Below are 20,850 nucleotides of genomic sequence, written 5' to 3'. Positions count from 1 at the left end.
TTACTTATCATCCAGGTTCCAGAAACATCAAGCCTAATGCTCTGTCCCTGCAGCACGCTTCTGAGGAGACCAGGCCTCAGTCCAATAATCATTCTTCCTCCCATTTGTGTGGTGGCTGCAGGCACTTGGGAAATCGAATCAGTGGTGAGAGAGGCTCAGATGACCCTAATCCAGGTAGTAGCCCATCTAATTGTCTTTTTGTCCCAATCTCATCTCTCAGGTGCTGCAGTGGATTCACATATCCCATCTCGCCAGTCATCCTGGAGTCAGCCGCACCTTGTCACTCTTCAAGAGGTCCTTCTGGTGGCCCACCATAGATCCCAACGCCCGCTCCTATGTAATAGCTTCTACAATCTGTGCTTGAGGTAAAAACCTCACATCAATGACACGCTGGCCTTCTATGCCCCCTTCCTGTCCCAAGTTGTTCACACCTCTTGTCTAGTTTCACTGCTTGAACTCCAGGTTTGCTTACTCGTGACTCCAATTAGCTTTTGTTGATACCATTAGCCAAGGATTTACATACCTTTCCCAACCCATACTGTAAATACCTGAATGATATTTTCAATATAGACACAAGAACAATACAATTTGTGTGTAGAATGTGTTTGTTCATTACTGTACTATTCATTACTGTACTACTGTATATATATATAATGTGTTAACAAACAGTTAAACACAAATAAACAAAGAGCTAAAAGCTGTTGAAAAATACAGCAGTTGCATAGTTGATTTTAAGTCATCAGCATTTGTAGTAGCAGCCTTCTCATTTCTAAAGGGGTTATTTAATTCAACGATAATACCAGAAATATTTCTAAATGGAGCTTTAATGTCAAGTGCAGCTAATAAACAAAAACAAGACAAAAGAAAACAAAAGAAAATAAAAACCCACATGTGCATGACTCATCAAACCACTCTCAACATCTTGTTATCTTACAAATGTAACACAAGTGTTCCCTCCACTTAATGTCCATTTCTTTTTCAGCATGTGTGCTTTCCTTGAAATGACTAATTTGTTCCATTCTCTGCTATTCTCTATTTATCTATCCTCGGTTTATACCATGTGATTTTCTTTAGGCACCGGATTTCAATCATAGCTATTGCTGCTCTCCCTCACTTTTTACTTCATCTGTAATCCAAAGATTTCCATTTTTTTATTTTAAAAAATTTACATTAAAAAGGTTTCACAAACATTCTGTTTAATGTCATCTAAACGATAATGTAACTGATTATTAGTTGAACTAACACTAGAAATAATTCAGTCTTGACAGCACATGCATGATCAAAACCCCTATTACACCTGATAATACTACAAAATCAGACTGACTTGTAAGCTTATTTTTTGATGTAAATCCAGTTTTTTGTCATTCATGTTTTTTGATGTACAGTTTTTTACAGTTTAGTTTGGAGTTGAACATATTTTTAGATGATACATTTCTGCATGTTTCTTAAACAAAATTAATTCCACACAAAACCCTTTTCATATCAGTACAAATTATTCCGGGTGCCAACTGTGGACCACAACTGCAAAAACAATTTGATAGAATACAAGATGCTGAAAGACAAACATGCACTGAATGTGCACATACTGTGTGTCCACCCCTGTTGGACTATAAAAAGTCACTCTTGCAAATAAGCTATCGATTGCCCATTAGTTATAGAAACTAATGTGTATTTGAAGGTGCTAGTCTAATCTTTAATGTATACATCATGCATAGATTATCTGTTCATTAAAGTGACAGAGGGGCTGGCAACAACCCCAGATGAGCAGCTCCTCTATTCTCCTTGCTCCTGTTTCTCAGTAGGTTGGCATGTAAACAGACATGTCTGCTGCATGTAATCAGTGAGAATAATTAGAAAGAGGGGACACCTTAATATATCATTAAAGGGAACATTTCAATCTCTTCACCTCTCTCATTCGGTGTGTGTCCACAGAAGGAGGAAAGAGAGAGAAGGACAGTGAGAGAGAAGGAGAGTGAGAGAGACAACCCACCAAGGGCATTTGTTCTTATTAAAATGATTTCAGAGCAGCAATTAACCAGACTGGCGACACTATCGCCATTCCCAACCAATCAAATGGCCACAATTCTGGGCCAATAAAATAATCTTTATTCGTGGCTACACAAGAGGGAGTTATTAAGCAGGCTGGGAAATAATTACTGAGGATTCTGGGTAATTATGGCAGGATATGGTCCAAGTCTCCAGATTCACTAAAGGCCCAGTTAGTAACAATTTTAACCATATAATTTCAAGGTTTATTCAAATATATAATTTTAGTTTGACTTACAAGTTTTATAAAAGTCAACATTTTGAGTGTTTTTCAAATGATCATATAACATTCATAGCTCCACCCTTAGCTTTCAATGTTTCTTTATTTTGAGTTTTGGTGGTAAAACTATTCTTTTTTTTTGAATTGTTAAAAGAGACAGACTATCTTTCTGTCTAGTTATTAGTCAGGGCGCCCGATACAGATTATCTTTCTTATTTTGTCTCTGACACAGCCTCCATCTGGGATCCACAATAGTTTAGCCTTAATTTATTTCCAAATCCATAGCAGACTTTTATTTGTGGCAGGTTTTTATTTCTAACTCCCTTGGTTTGATATGTAGAATTGGTCTTAGCTGTTTAGCTTAGCTTGCTTTCAGTCACTCCCATGTTAAAGTTACTGCATTATGTTCCAGATTAAGGGGCCTGACCCGCTGTTGCAGTCTAGCCAATAACATCAGCCAATGAGAGGTTATTGCTGTTTTTTTTTAAATTTTTTTTTTTTTTTGGAGGAGTGCACTATTATTCTTGGCTTTTATTATATTTTCAGACAAAATACACAATTACTAGTAATGTGATTTCTGCTTAATGTGTTTGTTGAGAGCAAAGATAAATTGTCTCCGTAAAAAGCTCATTCACCAGCCTCTGAATTAATGGCTCGTGATAGCTCCCCTGCCCTACTTACACATTTATCATACAAATATTATTTTTAGTTTTGTAAATCACTTTTGACATGACATTAAAGTTTAACAGAGAGGGTAAATACCAAACTCCCCAAATCCTATTGACTTGGATATCATGAGCTGTCTGTGGGACAAATTTTGTCTGTGTTAAGAAAAGTGAGAAAACTCTCACCAGATTACTGAAAGATTTAGTAGTAACACACAATATCCACCTTTAAATCTAAAGGAATTTAATCTGAGAACCCTCTGATAAAATGTGTAATTCTTTGGGTATAAAAATATTAAAATTTATTTGACAAAATTGACTTTCTCAGCAGGTTTAATTTTTTTATTAATTCTCATTCATTTGTGATGGGTAGATTATTTGCTAAAACCAAAGATCAATTACATGAGTATATATTTAGTTTCTGAAATCCACTTTTTCAGCCATTGTTCACTATTATAAATTATGTTCTCTAATCTAAATTTATTATGTACAGCTGTTGTAATGTAAATCCTATGTAATGTGTTTAGGTGTTAACCTTTAAACACAAACTTAAAAACTTTTAAACATCAAACTGCCCTTTTTAGTCAACATTTACAGTTTTTACAAAAGTTATTTTAGTTCTAAATTAAAGAAGAGAAACTTTGTCTCATCTGTTGTTCTTTTGTTCTTTTTTGAAATCTACATGCATCTACCTATGCATTTTTAAATTCAAATCCATACCATTCATCATAAACACTAGTTTATAGCATTACTACCTCTGTAACGATGGTAATCTCAACTCCAGAGAGGAAGGAAAGTTGGATGCTACTATGACAATGACTGTCAAAATGATTTTGAGAACTCACCAATCACTTATAATGATGCTAATTTAGGACCTATTTCAATGAAGATGTTGGCTGATTAGGTTTTTATTTTGTTCATAAATGCTCTTCCAGATTAGCAGAAGCGAATAGTTTAAATTACACTCATCATTATATTTTGATTAGACTTTTTCTTCACTCACATCCTCATGAAAAGGAGAGCTGCTTGAATATTGTAATATGTATGCTATCCATTTAGCTCTTCCTGCACCTCTGCGTCTCTCTCAGCCTTCTGCCGTGTCTGTCCTCCATGCTCTGTTTTGCCACCTTCTCCCTTTCTCTAATTCTCACTTTCTTTTTCTCTCCGTCTCTCTGTTCTTCCCCAGCTTTTTTCTCTTCCTTTCACCTGAGTATTCAGGTGTAAACCAAACACCCCGATAACTGCAGTGGCTGAAATTGATGTGACACGTTTCAAATTTTCTCCAGTCCTTTAATACAGCATCTCCCCTCCCCATCCCACCATCGCTCTTTTCAATATCCCGCTCTCTCACTCCTTCTCACTCACTTTCAGGGAGGTGAGCAATTCTAAAGCTGGCAAAGTGATTCCATTCTGCAGGCTAGTTATTAAATTTGTTTGCAAATCTCTGCCCCTCTCCGCCCCTCCCTCAATCTCTTCCTCCTCTTCCGCATCTCTTTATCCCTCCCTGCTCTTGTTGCCGGCCACAGTCCTGACTGTCATCAACATTCAGACCCATAAAACCCACAGCAGCAATGAGAAATAGAGAGAGGCAGGCCAATGAAGAGACAAAGAAAGAAGGAGCGTAAGCCAAAAGAGAGAGCAGAATAACAGATTATTTCCTGGAAAAATACCCCAGTGCTATATTCTAAAGCATCAAGCACTCTTTAATAATCTCTTTTATTATAGCAATTTGTTACCCAGCCTCCTGTCTGCACTGGGGTAGTGGAAGTGAGGGACAGTGGATGGGGAAAGGGAGAGATGACTGGTGAAAGCCAGGCATGATAACACTAATGAAGACGGCTGGCTGTGGCCAGCACGTCTCATACATCTAATAGGTACACTGCAGGATGAATATTTATACTGACGATACAGTGGAGAGAGTACACACAGACTCACAGCCTGTCACATGTGCCACAGACAAACACCACGGACACAGACAAACAAACACCATCTCGAGTCCTCAAAACAACCAGCAGAATGAGATTGTGCAAGTTCTACCTGGAATATTTCGCACCACATGACATGGCTTCATGCATTTATGTATTGGAGAAATCATATGTAATTGTTTACCTAGTAATGCCTCCATGACTGCACATCTGCTCAGGCATGGCTCCAGGAGAGGACCTGAAGGATGGCAGCAGCCACCACAGAAATACATGTCCACCCCACTGATCATGAAATTTTTTTTTTTTTTTTTTTTGTGAAATACTTTGAATTTTTCACACATTTTAAGCAGGATGTAAGACAGACTGCTTCTCAGGAGTATCAAGCTGAGAGAAAGGATGGCCCACTCGATGCACCATAGGTGAGCAAGCACTGACAAAGAAAAGATAGCGACACATCAGAGGTTAATAAGGCAGATTTACACCACATTTACCCCACTTGACGGCGCAGGAAATCTAAATTGAGGGCTCAGTCAGGATCCATTGCTGGTATCTCGTAGTGTGACGGGTTTACACATTCATTCTTATCAACTGGCAAACTTGTCTGAGCTTCCCTGATAATAGCAAATATTGACATTTATAGCCTGACATATGCACAGATCCAGAACAAATTTTGTAGTGTGTGGATTTGCTTCAAGTGAAACTGCCATTAGCCACTGAAAGTCAAATTTATAATGACTTTAGGTGGACCTGTTAGTGTCCATATATATCCTTACATGTGTATTGCAGCGTTTAAGTTGTTGGGTTTTTTATTTTGTCCTTTTGAAGCCAATGACAGACAGATTTCAGATTTGAACACTGTCACCTAAAAAAGTTTTTTTTTTTTTTTTTTTTGGAGGAAATGTTTCAGTGCTTGTCATTAAAACATCTAAAACTGTATCAGTGCCTTAAAATGTTGAGTCTTTTGTAATATCTTAATGTGGCGGTTATAGATAAAGTTGAAGGTAGAAAAGAAAATGACTTTGTGCCTATAGTTGAAAGCAAATTTCAAACAGAATTACTAAACATTTGTGCGTCAATGAAGCAGGCTGTGCTGTGACGTTCAGGTTTCAGGTTTTCACTTAAATAATAAGTGAAGCTGAAGCGGAATTGAGGAAAGAGCGATGAAAGGAGTTGAAGTGGAAGAGGTGAAACATTAGTTGAAGTGTACGGTAGGTAATTAAAGGAACCTGAGTAGTCCTGAACTGTTGTGTCAGTTCATTTTAAAAGCTGAAAGCAAATGTGAACTGAAGTGTCATCTGAAGTGTAAAAATGATCATATGATTTTAGGCATGGCCTTATTCTATATTCCACCTAAAGGAGCAGCTCCACCTCTCATTAGTCTACACTACCACCCGTGAGCTAGATAACTGTGTACTACACTTACACAGACATAATGAATGGCTCCTACAGTATTTATTATTAATAATTTCTTTATCTAACATCAGTCTACAGTATCTGTCTTAGAAATGTTGTGTAACCCCACCAATATTAGAAGCAAGGTTGAGGGTCATAAACGTGAAGAGTATGCGTTTCGTTTGCAAGTGCAATAATTAAAAAAATTACACATTAGGACACACAGTGTCAAAGTGCTTATGATGCAGGGGAGTCATATTGTTCCACTGCTGCTGTGCATGCTACCATATACTGTAGCTATACAGCAGTTTAAGATCAAAATGAAGGTGACATAAAGTACTGTATCAAACCTGATTTAACGCTGTGATCTGTGCAACAAACAGGTGGAGAAGCAGAGTGAACAAAAACATGGCAGACATTCAGTCAGATTTTTACAACCCCATATCACTATCTATGATATATCATTCTGCCCCACTACATGTCATATATCAACCTCAATAATCCTGATCTCTTTGAAAAGTAGCTACAATCATATCACACACTGGGGTGTAACACAGCACAGAAGTCACAGTTTGATAAGTGCTGCATTTTAGAAGTCCCTGTTCGTTATGTTTTTGTGTGTGGAAAGGAAAATATTTCACTAAAAAAGAGCATGATGACCAGTTTTTGTTTTAAAATGTAAGCCACTCAAGCACTTGCACATTGTCACAAATCAAAGCCAAAGGAAACAAAGAGAAATGAATAGTTTTATATCAGCTTTTGTTGTTTGTCTTGTTCTTGCCCACCATCACAGATACACACACAGGATACACACCAGATTTTCTACTTCAATGTCCGTTTAGACTCATTGATGTTGTTTTGATTCTTAATGAAGATAACCCAGGAAGTTTTTAAAATGAAAACATTTTCCTTTCCCCTGAAGGTTTGATGTCTTTCATTCATAAAGACATCAACATCATTCATTGATGTTGATACTGTATATTGAAATGACGACTGTCCATTTTCTGCCTACAGTGCATCTAATTGGCTGGGTTTGATCTAGTTAATTAAATACCTCTTTTGATTGCAGGAGGTTAGATGTTTCAAATGTCTAAGTGTGACTCAGTGAGTGTGAGAATAAAGGTGAGAATTAAAGCAATGTAAAGTATTGTTAATTGTGTTACAAAGAGCAACATAATTGTTGAAGGTGTACAAAACACCTGTTTTGAGCTACAACTCCAAATGTAAAACTAAATACGCCAAAGCAATAAAAAAGGCCCCTTCTGAAAAATAATAGAAAATAAATGAAGGTAAAAATATGAAAACAAAATAAAAACACCATAATAATGAAAAATCCCACATTATATCAACCCTGCAGAGAACCATTACTGTATCCTCCTCAGGATGCTCTGGTTTGCTGTGGATTTTACAGATACAATTACAGAATACTCTATAAACACATTATTTACTAGAGTCTCATTATCATTAAAGTCTAAGAGTTTATTCCCATAGAAGAAGGTGATTACTTGTTCTGTTGAAACATTAGCTCTTATTTGTGCACATCATTACACAGAAACCATACAAGTGACTCGGATATGCTTTACAGTCAATGAACGAAGCGCTCATTTGATAAAACCATGTTATCTTTAGCTCTTGTGATAATATTGGTTCCACTTCCAGTGTTAACATCTCTGGGACTATAAAATAGTGTGTGTGTGTGTGTGTGTGTGTGTGTGTGTGTGTCGGTGTGTGTGTGTGTGTGTGTGTGTGTGTGTGGGGGGGGGGGGGGGGGGGGGGGGTATTATGTCAGTGAAAAGCGGACATAATTGGGCTGGCATCGTGTCAATCCCTAAACATATCAGCTATTGCAAACTATAAAGAAACAGATTTTAAAGAGACTGGCTATGAGATTAAAATGCTGACTTTCAGCTTTAATTTGAGGCTGCGAAAAAATGTTCCTGATCATCATAAACATTTAGAAGTACAGTGGATCTGAGTTACTGAAAACCCAGAAAGAAGATGAAGAAAAACAAAAGTTGTGTACTCTTCAATTCCTTTAGTTGTTTTCTAGTTCTTGTAGTATGTTGAAAGCAAGCCTGAGCCACAGGTACATCAGACTCCAGCCCTGCTGACAGCCCAGCCAGGATGAGAGGAAATTGACAAATAAAAGTAAAAAGGGAGTGTAGGAGAAGAGGGGGAGACGGAGAAGGGGAGATATATGAGAGAGGTGTGCTAAACCACTTTTCTCGCCTCAAATCAAAAGTGGAGTGGTTTTTCCTATCTGGCTGTTAGAGGTAAGATATGAGCTGGGCTCTGCACTCTGACAGGGTAATGCACCTGGCTGCCAACAAACACACACGCATACGAAAGCACAGAGGTACGCACACACACAAACACAGATAAATACACATGCACATACACCTAAAGCACCATACACACACGCATGCACGCACACATGCACACACACACACGCACGCACACACACACACACACACACACACACACACACACACACACACACAGCAAAACCATAAGTGGTAGTTTCAGGTGATGACAGGATAATACACACAGGAAAGTCATAGTCAAGATAAATAATGTTGACGACCATTTTTCCATTGTGTAAACTGTGTGTGCTTCAGTGTGTGTGTGTGTGTGTGTGAACAAATGAAATGGACTGCTGTACTTAAAATGTACTATCCATCTGGGCAGCTCAGCAAGTGTGTGTATGCACACTGTGTGCCGGTTGTTTCATGCCTGGGTGTGCATGTGTAAGTGTGTATGACCTGGACAGAAGGGCTGAGGCCCAGAAGTCTCGGTTCATGTAGCCGATAAAATATCTTGAGTGAGTTTTGATTCATTTGCCTGAAGTTGAGAAGAAAGGAAAGTGCTGAGTACGAGAAAAAACTATATGTGGAGAGATGGGAAAAAGAAGAGGTGGAAGAGGTATGGTCATGTCATTCTCCTCTGACTTTATGCCCACTCCACATCTTTTAGATTTGGACCTCTCTCCTTCTCCACCACTCTTTCAGTGTATTTCATCACAAACCTTCACTATCTGAATATGCACAGGGGATTAATAAAGTATTCTATCTATCTGTTAAATACTAGACCTGCACAATCACAAATCTCACACACTACATTAGAACACTCCAGGGTCATTGTAGGAGGCCCTTTGCAAGGCTGTAGCTACTGTGCTAAGCCTCTGAGTGGAAAAAAACTGAGACCTATTTCTTCGCAATAAATGATCTTCAGTTTTCAATGGCTACTCAACGGAAGAAATATCCATTTATCATGTTCTACTTACCAGACGTACTGTCTGTACTTGTAAGTCCTTAAACTTTTGACTTGATTATTTGAAAGATATATTCAGCATGTAATTATATAAAAGTGAACAACATGAATATAAATCCAGAGTTTTCATTCCAAAAAAGAAAGAAATGAAGCGAGATGGATAAATACACGCCTGGAGGAAGAGGGTGTTGGAGATATCAATTTGTGTGCTTTTGCAGGTGCGCGCTTGTGTGTTGGAAGGGTGTAATGATAGCTCAAATTCAAAAAATTCAAAGTTTTTCCTGAACCTCAACCCAAAGGTAAAAATCAATTACAACAAACGAAAGGAGTTACTAAAAAGAGAATAAACCAAACCCCTGTATCTGATAAATTTCATCCCGCTTTTCTACAACACCTTTGTTTCTAAATATAAACTCTCCTATAGGGAATTATTCGTTTGAATGCAAGTATTTAAGCTACAAATACGTGTGCAGGGTTTACATTTTTAGACTGCCATGGCTCATGTTATACAGACAGTATTCCTGGAAAACAGCTTCAGCTGTGGGGCAGACGGCAGGAGTAGAGAGATGGTATTCAAACAGTTCACAGCAGGGCGGCGCTTCATCCAACCTTCACAGTGAAGAGCCTTCTACTGCAGGTACAGGATTTAGTTCAGAGGATGGGAGGAAAATGAATCGCAAAACTTACAGAGAGAGCAAACAGGACAGAAACATTAAGAATTAATGGAGAAAAGAGGGAGAGTATTAGTGATGCAGTAAAGCAACATGATTGAAGAGAAGGCAGAGAGATTTAAGACACAATTGCTGCAGCATAAGGATCCCTGATAAAGACACTGATTCACTGAGGATCGGAGAGCGGGGGGAGCGGGGAATGCCAAGCAGAGAGAAAAAGTGAGAGGTGAGAGGACATAGATGAGATGTGAAGGATAGAATGAAAGCAGACAATGTGGAACGAGAGTAAAACAGAGAGAAGAGAGGAGTCAGATAGCTGGGAAGTGATAAGGAGGCAGTAGTGCAGCCAGGCATGGCTCAGAGGCCAGGAATTGGTAGTAAACATTTAGTGAGGCAGAGATGGGAGTCCGACAGACTTTTGAACAGTAGATTGTCTCTTCTCTCTCCTTTTGAGCTGTGCACTGAGCTGCCCTCTGCCTTTTTAGGGAGTCATCTGCCAAATTGGATCGATAAGTAATTAACACTTTGGCTCTTTGCTGGCAAGTTCTCTTCCCTCCCTTCTCCGTGGTTGCTCATGCTCTCTACGCTGCCCTGTAGACACAGGCAAACACACAGCATCAAATGCACACAAAAACACAGACTGAAAGACAGGGGGAGAGATTCACCCATGCACAAATTCACACACATTTTACTTCTTGGGCCTCAACTGTGCTCATGGGGGTTGTGAGTGCAAGCAGCATGGGTATTGATCCTTGCTGTCCTGGAAGAGGCTCTCTGTTCCATCCAAATACCCACTGACTCAGTCTCTCTCACTCTCCCTCAGTGGCGTGCCATCAGAATAAGCAAGGCAAGCCCTGCTTGACCAGTTACAGCTAAGAATAGACGTCAATTAGAACGATACTGAAGTGGAAGTGATACCTCTTCTCATATCTCATGAGCAGCTTTCTGTCCTATAACGGATCTGATATTACCCGTTTGCATTCCACTTGTAATTTACTGCCCTCTTGTGGCCACAGAAGGCTACTGTCTCTGGAAGCTAGCTTGACAACCAGCCGTTATTTACCTGTTATTTTCTTGGGTGTATCCCATTGACAAGTGCTGGGACTAGTCAAGTGGAGGGTGGGGGGTGGGAGGGCAGCATATTTGGACATTTGTGCAATTGCATTCTGAATAATCTTGGTTATAATCTTTGGCTTAGTTATTGCTTGCTACGGGCAAGTGTGCTTGTCAAGCTGCGGGTGCATTATTATACACATGTGCAGATGCATGTAGAAACTTGTGCAGCAGATAGTGTTCACGCCTCTTAATTCTGTTCTGCTTTTTAGCTATCACGTTGGTAATTTTTTCCTTTCTGATAATCAAGGTGTAGGCTTCGGTGTGAGAAGTTTGAGACAACATATTGAGGCAGGAAAATGCAGGATTCTGCATCGTCACTGGAGTGTGTCATTGTCAGTTAATGGCAAATCCTTTGAAGATTACCATGGAGTTGACTTTTTAGATATTTTTCCTCTATACTGCAAATTTGATATTTTGTATTTGTCAGTTCAAAGTGATAATCCTAATACTTCTTTAGCCAGGAATAAGTGCTGAAAGGTGAAGATATCCAGGCAGAGAGCAGCAAGAGACCGTCAGCTCAGCAGAAAAAAAGTCGTGAGACAGGACAGGCCTTGAATTTGGTGTTGGTGGTGGCGGTTGTTCCTCACCTCTGCATGCCTATCTGTAAAAGTCAGCGCACACCACTGCTCATCTCTCCTGAGTCACAAACACATACAGTATTACGCAGCCCGGCAGTGACACCTCTATCCCCCCTGAGCGGAGCTCTCTCAGGATCAAGTGGCAGCCATGTGCCAATGCCTTGAAAAAAAACGTACCAAGACAGTAAAGTGAAGCAGTAGGGTATCTGTTATGTAGCATGACTGGATTGGTAGGAGAGGAAATGTTGCAGACAGAGAGACAGGTAAAGAAATGTACTGACAGGGAAAAGATGCAGAGAAAACAAAAGCTGGGAGAGAAAGAAAGGCAGCAACATGCAGCATGACAAAGAAAAGAAGCGCAGAAAGACATGGGAGGGAGAGATAACAAAAGCCCTGGGCCAAGTAAAGGATTGATGTGTGAGGATTCAGTGCAGTGCTCCATCATCAATCCTATTGGCTAATCAGATGTATGGCTGAATTATTGATAAGTGAACCTCATCAATAATTGCAGTTATGCTGCTTTTGGGCCACAGACTGTAGAAGAGGAGGGAATCAGAGCTAGTGGCTTAGCAGGAGCAAACACACAGTCATCACACACATGCACACACACTGAAACAGAAGGACGGAGAAATGTAGAAATAAAAGGCCCTGAAGTAATTTCATTCATGAATGAGTCTGTGCATACTGAAACATGGAGTGCAAATGTAAAAACACAAATGTACACACTGAGAACACACATTCATGGTTCATGTTGAACTAATTTGCCCCTTTCACCTAATCCTCGGGTCTGAAAGCTCTTATCTGCTAAGGCGCCAATGTTCCCCAGTGTATTGTACACTCTGTTATAATGTACTTAATAGGAAATGCTAGTTGTGCAGTATCTTTTCTCGCTTTGTAAGTCTATATGTAAGGCTTCATTTCAAAGCAATCTATCATTTTAGAAACCTGCTGCTATGCAAAACAAACATTTTTTTCTGTCATCAACAGGATTATTCACTTGAAATAAGTGATTCCTAGTATTAAATCTCTTTCATGCAATCAGTCTCTATGCAAGGGGGGGGGGGGTCATTTTGTTCATTTGTTCTTCTAAATGCTGGATTTCCCATGTTCTAATAGAATTCTTATATTCTTAAGCTTTTAGAAACCACTTACACAAATGTTAAGACTTAAACACACAAGGTTTAAAGGAGTAACATCCTCAAAAACTATGATAACTGCTGACCTCCTTGTGAAACCCAGCCAATGTCATTCCTGAATACTGAAGAAGGACACAGAGGAACAGCAAAGGAAAAAAAGTTTACAGTTTAAAAAGTCTTAAAGTTTTACATGTCCTTCCTTTTTATGTTGAAAACATAAAATATATGTCATGTTCACATTTATCATGTTGCATCATAGAGATATTTGCTCAAATGCAGCATTTCTCCAGTGAATTACAAGTATTACAAAATGCACAACGTACTCTGCCCCTGAGGCTGTGTACACAGATGTGCTTTGAGCTGAATGCTAACATCAGTATTTCAAATGCTCACAATGACAATGCTGAAATGTAGACTTTTAGCAGGGAAATGTTTAGCATAGTGACAGTCTCTGCTTCTCACATTAGCCTGCTATCGTTTGCTAATCAAAACTAAATACTAAGTACTAAGTAAATACAATTCAGATCATGAAGGAGATCATGAATGTATGCACCGGTGCAATCCAAACAGTTGCTGACAAAAATGTCAACCAGGAAAAATCTGAGAATCCCAAAAGTAAATAAGATTCATCCTCTGGGGCCCAGCTGTCAAAACATCTGATCTTAAAGTCAAGAGGTCACTTAAGTCATTAGGATTTATCCTGAATCATCATGAATTTCTTCACAACATTTCACAAAAGGCCATACTAGCTATTAATAGATATTTACATTGACCGACATTGCCAATGCCACCGGGGACTACTGCTAACATGGCTAAAAATATTCACACTCAGACTGCCCTTGCTGATTTTCCTAAGTGGCATATTTTTTAAATGGTATTATCAGGCCAAGAAATAAATGAGCTTGTCTCCCAAAGCCCCTCCAAATGTGGTCATTTAGACCTACTGATATCCAGGGTTGCACATATCATTTTCACAGAACAGTACACCTCAACAGTATGGTTACTAGTTTTCTTTCTTTGCTGTCAAAAACAAATTATCATACATTTCTTTACATATCAAATACCTAGAGTGTTTCTAAGGGTCTCCTAGTGTCTCCAAGTGCTGTAATTGCTCTACTTGTAACAATACATGAACTTGAATAAATGCCCAGAGAGGCAAATTAAATAATTACATGGTGCATGCTTGGCTGTTTATTGTAAACAAAGAGCATGATAATATAAACGCTATGTAAGAATTGCATCAATTAAAAAAAGCACAGATAGTAATAATGTTGGATATTAAGTGTGAAATGGGATCCATGCAATCAGTAAACATGCCCTCTCCCTTGCTGCTGAGTCAACACTAGTAGTGCTGTGTGAAGCTGCCACTGCTACCTCACTAATGCATTAAGTCAGTTCATAAAACAGATCTTCTGTTGCTTTGTACACTGCATTTTATTTAAAAGCTTAGAGTCACTTATACTGTCATTATCCTGCGTATAAAGCCTGATTTGTGAGTACTACATGCACTCCAGCAACATGGTTCAAGCCTTGACTTGTTTTCCACTTTTGAGATTTTCATGCTGCTTGAATACGAGGAGGGAATGCTGGTCTTATACTATCGTGAAGATTTGGGGTTGGACTCATTACTTAACACAAAAATTATGTTGAGAACACATTTAAAGTTAAGTTTCTGTATAACTACAGTGAAACAGCAAACATGTTTTGAGGTATGCTGATGTGCTGAATATGCACTACAATTGTTTTTCACAATTGCTACAATCATACACAAGCCAATCAAAATAACATCACTGCTGAGCATTCATTACACATTACACAACAAAAAAAGGAAAACACAGCATGTTACAGTACACAGAAATGTTACAAGATGTTGGGTATTAAATGGCCCAAGGTGGCATGACAGTGGAGAACCCCATGATTGCTAAAGGCTGCACAAACTGTTACCTTGGCACCACATTGGCCAGGGACTTCAACAATGGCCCGTTGGCCAGTTATGTTCCGGCCTCTCCTTCTCTTCTTTGTGAGACTGAACCCTAGACATAGTTTGTAAGTTCCAGAAAAGTGACCGATTAAATAAATGTGTTCAGGCCACTGGGCATTTGGTTCAGAGAATGGGATTTAGTGTTTTAGCTATTCAGAAAAACTGTAAACCTTTTTATGGTAATGTTTAGGCACTCACAGCATTTGGTTAATTTGGTAAAGATTGTGGTCTGGTTTAATAAAGAAAAAAAGTTTGCAGTTACTATGGATGCAATTTTTTCATTTACATTTAACCAAAACCACAGTCTTTCCCAATCTTAGCCACAACACTTTTGTTGTCTACAGGTAGCCCCTTGGATGTGAACCCCAGTCTCTGTTGTACCAGACGTGCACTTTGCTCGCCCGCCAGCTACTGCAACCGACTCGGCTCTTGTTAATAAATGCTGTGGTTCATTTACTCAACAAATACACTGCGTGTGAACACAGTCCAGCCAGCAATTACATTTCCTACAAAATATATTTGCTTCTGCAGGTTAGTCGTATAGAAACATAACTTCTAGGTGACAGGGCTGTACAAGTATTTCTTTCCAAAACAACCACAATTTTATACGGTTAAAGAAAAATAGTTTTTTTTGTTTTTTTATGTGTTACAGTTTAAGTTGTTGTATTGCATAATCATAATGACAACCTCCCTTGAAAAAGTGCTACTTTGTCTAACTCAACACTCTACAGTTAAGTCCATATTGCAGTTATCTGATTTTTTTTATTAACCTATTTTCTTCTTCCACTGGTTCTTGTGATGTTCTTCTCTCTGGCCTAAACACTTCTGTGTTAGAAAAGGTCCAGTGTGTTCAAAACACTGTGGGGCAGATTCTAATGAGGACTCACTGAATTTGAACACATTACTCTAACCTAGGCCTCCATGCTCTGGTATTCAATTCATGCCAGGGCTGTTTTAAAGTACTATATATATATATATATATATATATATATATATATATCACTGGCTTGCTGCACCATACTTAACAAACCTTATGACCCCCTACACTTCCTCATGTGCTTTAAGTTCTCAGTAGGCAAACATGATCATTATCTCAACTAAGACAACATCCTGAGGCAACAGAGCCCAGAAGAGATGTCATGATACCATAAATTTAATAGTCTGTACCAATACCATTCAATTTCCTCAACTTTTGACACCAAATGTAATACTATTGCACAAACACAAACACCCCTCCACATAGTCAGTGTGTCAGCAGTAGTTTACATTGACTAAAATGTTAAAGGACCAATAATGTGAAAACATTCATTTAAAAAATCATATTTTGACAGACTGAACGTTAATGATGGTATCCTTCTAAAGTCATGAGCTATTATTACATTAGCCTAAACAAAACAACGTTATCCTTTGTGAACGTTGTGTGTGGAGCATTGCTACAACTGATGCCTGCTGTCAAAATTTGCAGACAGTAACTAATATAGGAAAAGAATATTTTGGTGAAGTAAAAAAAAAAGTAAACAATGGAAACTCACTCATGTCTGCCATTGAGCTGCTTCCACAAGTTTGAGGTGTTTCTTCCTTTTCTCTATAATGCTCTGTGACACAGTTGGTCACTGGTTACTGGATAATTATGCTGCCCTCAGTAGTCCTACAAGAATCCCATCTCCAGTATCTACATCATCTACAGTAGCTAAAAATAACTTAGTAGAAAAACATTCGCATCAGAATTTTGTCACTGACTTGGTACCGAAGTATCATTTCTTGTGACATCCCTAGAGCCTAGTCATACTGTGTCATTTTTCTTAGGAACAAAATCCCAGCTACTGTTGGGGAAACTCAATCTCTTGTAGTCTTTTGATCAAGGCTTAAAACATATGATGCATGATGATGCACAGTGGTTTGCTTATTTGGTGTACTTACTTATTTATCAAGACTAATTCTTGTATTCCGTGGCCACAGTAGAGGACTTAAAAAAAGAAAAACAAAACCCTTAAAAATCCCTATAATGAAGCAAAGTAACACAACATTAATCCTAACCAATGTGTTATGTTTGCCAAAAGTACAAAAAATATTTCATAACTTGTTTTCTCCAGTTGGCCAAACTGAAAAGATGGAACCAGATAAGTGCAACTTTGTACTTCACTTTGAATGCCTCATGCATCAAGGACACACTTGTCTGGCATTAGAAATGTCAAACATGAATCTTTTTGACATCATGATGGAGGAAGGTTTAGAAGGATGTTGGGTGCTGGGTCCAAAACAGTTGGCACCCAGACCCTGTCCGTCACATCAGGTTAGAGGTATTGTAACACCCTCATGTTATGTCTCTTGCTGTTTAGAGGACATTTTTGAAAAAATAAATAAATAAATAAATAAAAAATCAACAACCCTTTCAGCTAATAGTTATTTTACAATAGGAGGGTAGATATTGATTTTTAAGCTGCTGCAACTCATGTTCAACCCGGTTTCAAACCAAAGATTAAAGCCTAAATTAAACATGGCAAGTAAGCAATATTTATCTATCTACCACCTTTCATATATAGCTGCTCTCTGGTCAGAGGACATACATAACCTGCAGGTGACATACAATAGAGCTGTATTAAGTCAGTAATGTAAAACAGAGCCTGATAATACAGAACTCCACCTGTAATACATCAATCCTTGACATGCTGATCAAATGTCAAAGGCCTGGTCCAAAAAAAAAAATACTGCTATTTGACTTAACTTAAGACGGAGATCCAATGTATTCCATCCCCTTTGACAAGAGGCTAAATATATGCATTTAAACAACATCTGTGTTGCAGGAAGTGACTGCCCTTCAAATCCCGGATGGGAGTTTACTGACATGTCGAGGCTAAAATAACACATACAGCTGCATTTTGCCTGCATTGCACTGATTGTATTTGTTTTTAAAGTGATCGACAATGTCATCTGGACAATCAAGTGTAATGCAAACAAAACAGGGCTCAGAACAGGACATCGGGGGCACCACGAGAAAAAGCAGCAGAGGTCAAAGGGTTTTGTTTCCTTGCTCTTTCGTGAAGGGCAGTAACTAGAGTCATCTTAGATTCACTGTTGTTCACTGCTGTTCATTATAACCATGTAATGCCTGTAATTACTGGCGCAGCATCCCAAGCCCAGGTTAAGCTCACACAAATCTGTGGCAGTAAGTTTTCACTTTGAGAGCCCCCTCAGCTTCACCTCCAGCTGCCTTTCTTCAGCCCTTTTCCCTCAGAATATCAAAACTTTTGATGGTGCTGTCACCAGCTGGACTCACTAGTGATTGGCTTCAGAGAAACAGGAATCGAGAGACACAACCCCACAGATCTGGATCACTGTGTTAAACTACAGACGATCTTATAAACAGAAAGTCAGAGCGATCATGCACCCAAGCAGTAGTTCCTTCATGGACAGGAGATCTAGCAATGCAACATTAAAGTCCAACACGGACGCCACAACCTCTAGACCATTCTGTCACTATGATGAGATGGCACCAGTGCCAGGGACAAAACAGTCATACTTCTGTATGAGGATGTTACATTGATCTATTATATGACAATGAAAGTTTAAAAAAAACCTCCAACCTCACTGGCATAGGGCCCAAATTGCAAATTAAATAAATAAATAACTTAATTGATTGTTTTTGTAAGGACCAGCTTACATTTTTTTTTTCCTGGGTGATAATTTTACTTTATTTGTCTAGCCTAAGAAGAAGATCTGCCAACTGGTCTCCAGGGTGAGAGGACCATATGTTGTCTGTAACAACAAGTGAATACTGATTCTGACAACAGCCTGACAATGCAAATTCTGATGGAGATTAGGCAGCTGCAGAGTCACTGTAACAAATGCTAACAAGCGCTCTCATAATTAGGACACATCGATTATAGAATAGAGTGTGGAATAAACTTACTGTAAGTTTAAACTGGCAATAATCAATATTTTTATAATAACAACAGATAAAACGACAATGTGAACTGTGAAAGATGTCATAGTTTTAGTGTCTTCAGCTCATTGTTTACTTACAGTTACGTACATACTATTAATTTTAAAATCAGAGTTAATATTCTTCTCACACTCATTAGGCACAAAGTGGCCAAAAAACATGTATTTATTTGGCTTTAATAATGTGAAATCAGCTTTGTGTGTCTGTGTGTGATAGCAAATTTGTGTTTTGTTGGTTGTTGCCTTAGTTTTCTGAACAGAAAAGCCTATTTAAACACATTGATTTTCCACATCGCGTGCATAATGGGACATCTCTGCTAGGACACCTGATATTAGCAGAAGATAGCAGACAAACAAACAAACAAACATTATATATATATATATATATATATATATATATATATATATATATATATATATATATATATATATATATATATATATATATATATATATAGGCATGCACTTTGTCAATGCCTGAGCACATAAAGTCTTCCTTCCCCAACAGCAAGCAGTTCAACCTCCAAAAACTCTATTGCAGAGACTAGACTGTGCAGTTGATTGACTCCCTTTTCACTATTTACTTTTCTTGTCTGAGTTCTGTGACTCCAGCTTAACTTTCTGACCCTCAACTAAAACCTCTATATCCCAGTCTTCTGAATCTGTCTCATTCTCTCTCTCTCTCTCTCTCTGCCTCCCTCTCTCTCTCTCTCTCTCCAGATGGAAGTTGAAATGAATCTAAATTAATGAATATCATTACAGCCTCTTAAATAGCTGCGCTGTATTACTAACCCTTCTCGGCTTTATCTCCCTCTGCACATTGGTCCCAGACAACCAAACCTTTCTGTGAGATACAGATAGAAAGGGCTAACTACTGTTGTATTTTTTTCCTCCAAATGGAAGGAAACGCTCACTCTGTCTTTCAGCAGGGGAGCGAGGCATGCCATAATGAGTTTTGTGCTTAACGATGGCAGTCTAATGCCTGCCGACATGTTTTTACTGCCGATACCAGTGTCCTACAGTCTGTTCACTTTTAGGCAACATGAGCCACCCAATGAATAACATTCTACATTGTTTTAAAATGGGCTTGATATTGTGTGTTTGTGCCCCCCCCCCAACAGTCACAGTTAAATTATGAATTAAATGTCCTTTCATTTAAGATTTATTTGCCACTTGTTTTTCTGTAGAGTATCAAGCAGCCATGTGTTCTTCTTTTCCTTCTTCTTCTTCTTCTTCTTCTTCTTTAAAAAAACACCCTTCTAAATAACTTTGCAAACTCGTCTGCCAAAATTGGAGTCCTGAAAATCTTCCAGAAAGTTAATGACTGCCTACGTGATTAAATCTTTTTATTTGAACACGGGACAATGAATAATTTCTCATGCTTTCAACAAAAACACAAACTTCGTTCTCATGAAACTGTAGTAATTAGGTGATTTATGATGACTTGGGGCTCATCAGTGAGCATATTTCTTTAATATATTTTTTAAATATATTTTTAAATTCATTTATGCTTTTGTCATCTCTGGGTGTTTCAGCATGGAGGCCATAAACTGATTGAAATGACATGAGTCAAAATCTGCAACTCCTCCATTTGCTATCCATAAGGTTCAAAATTCATTTAAAGTTTTTCCTCCGCAATGTGAAAAAATAAAGGTAAAAAATAAAAAATAAAAGTAAAAATAATATTCAATATCAGTAAGATCTAGCCTTGAGCTTTACTACTGACATTTAACCCATATGAGCTGGAATACAGACTCAGATCCTCTGGCTGTGACCTTCCCGAGGTTTCGAATCGTTCCGACAGAGACCAGGCTTTTGCCTTCAGCAGCTTGAGGAGGATTTCAAATGCCCCTTCTGAGGAAGCTCAGGCCAACAAAATCAATAGCATTATCTAAAAAAATTTAACCA

The 20,850-nt window shown here is 38.5% G+C and overlaps 1 protein-coding gene across 1 annotated transcript in view; it reads right to left on the bottom strand.

The window, feature by feature from the left end:
* The window catches only part of scn2b (sodium channel, voltage-gated, type II, beta), a 357,779-nt gene that overhangs the window by 144,207 nt on the left and 192,722 nt on the right, over positions 1-20,850 (bottom strand). The gene's annotated exons all lie outside the window — the stretch shown is intronic.

The sequence above is a fragment of the Trachinotus anak genome, unplaced genomic scaffold (genome assembly GCF_046630095.1).
Source record: "Trachinotus anak isolate AG129_WGS33_773 ecotype Australia unplaced genomic scaffold, CSIRO_AGI_Tana_v1 ptg000014l, whole genome shotgun sequence".
Lineage (NCBI taxonomy): Eukaryota > Metazoa > Chordata > Actinopteri > Carangiformes > Carangidae > Trachinotus > Trachinotus anak.
This window is presented reverse-complemented; position numbering and strand designations above follow the sequence as displayed.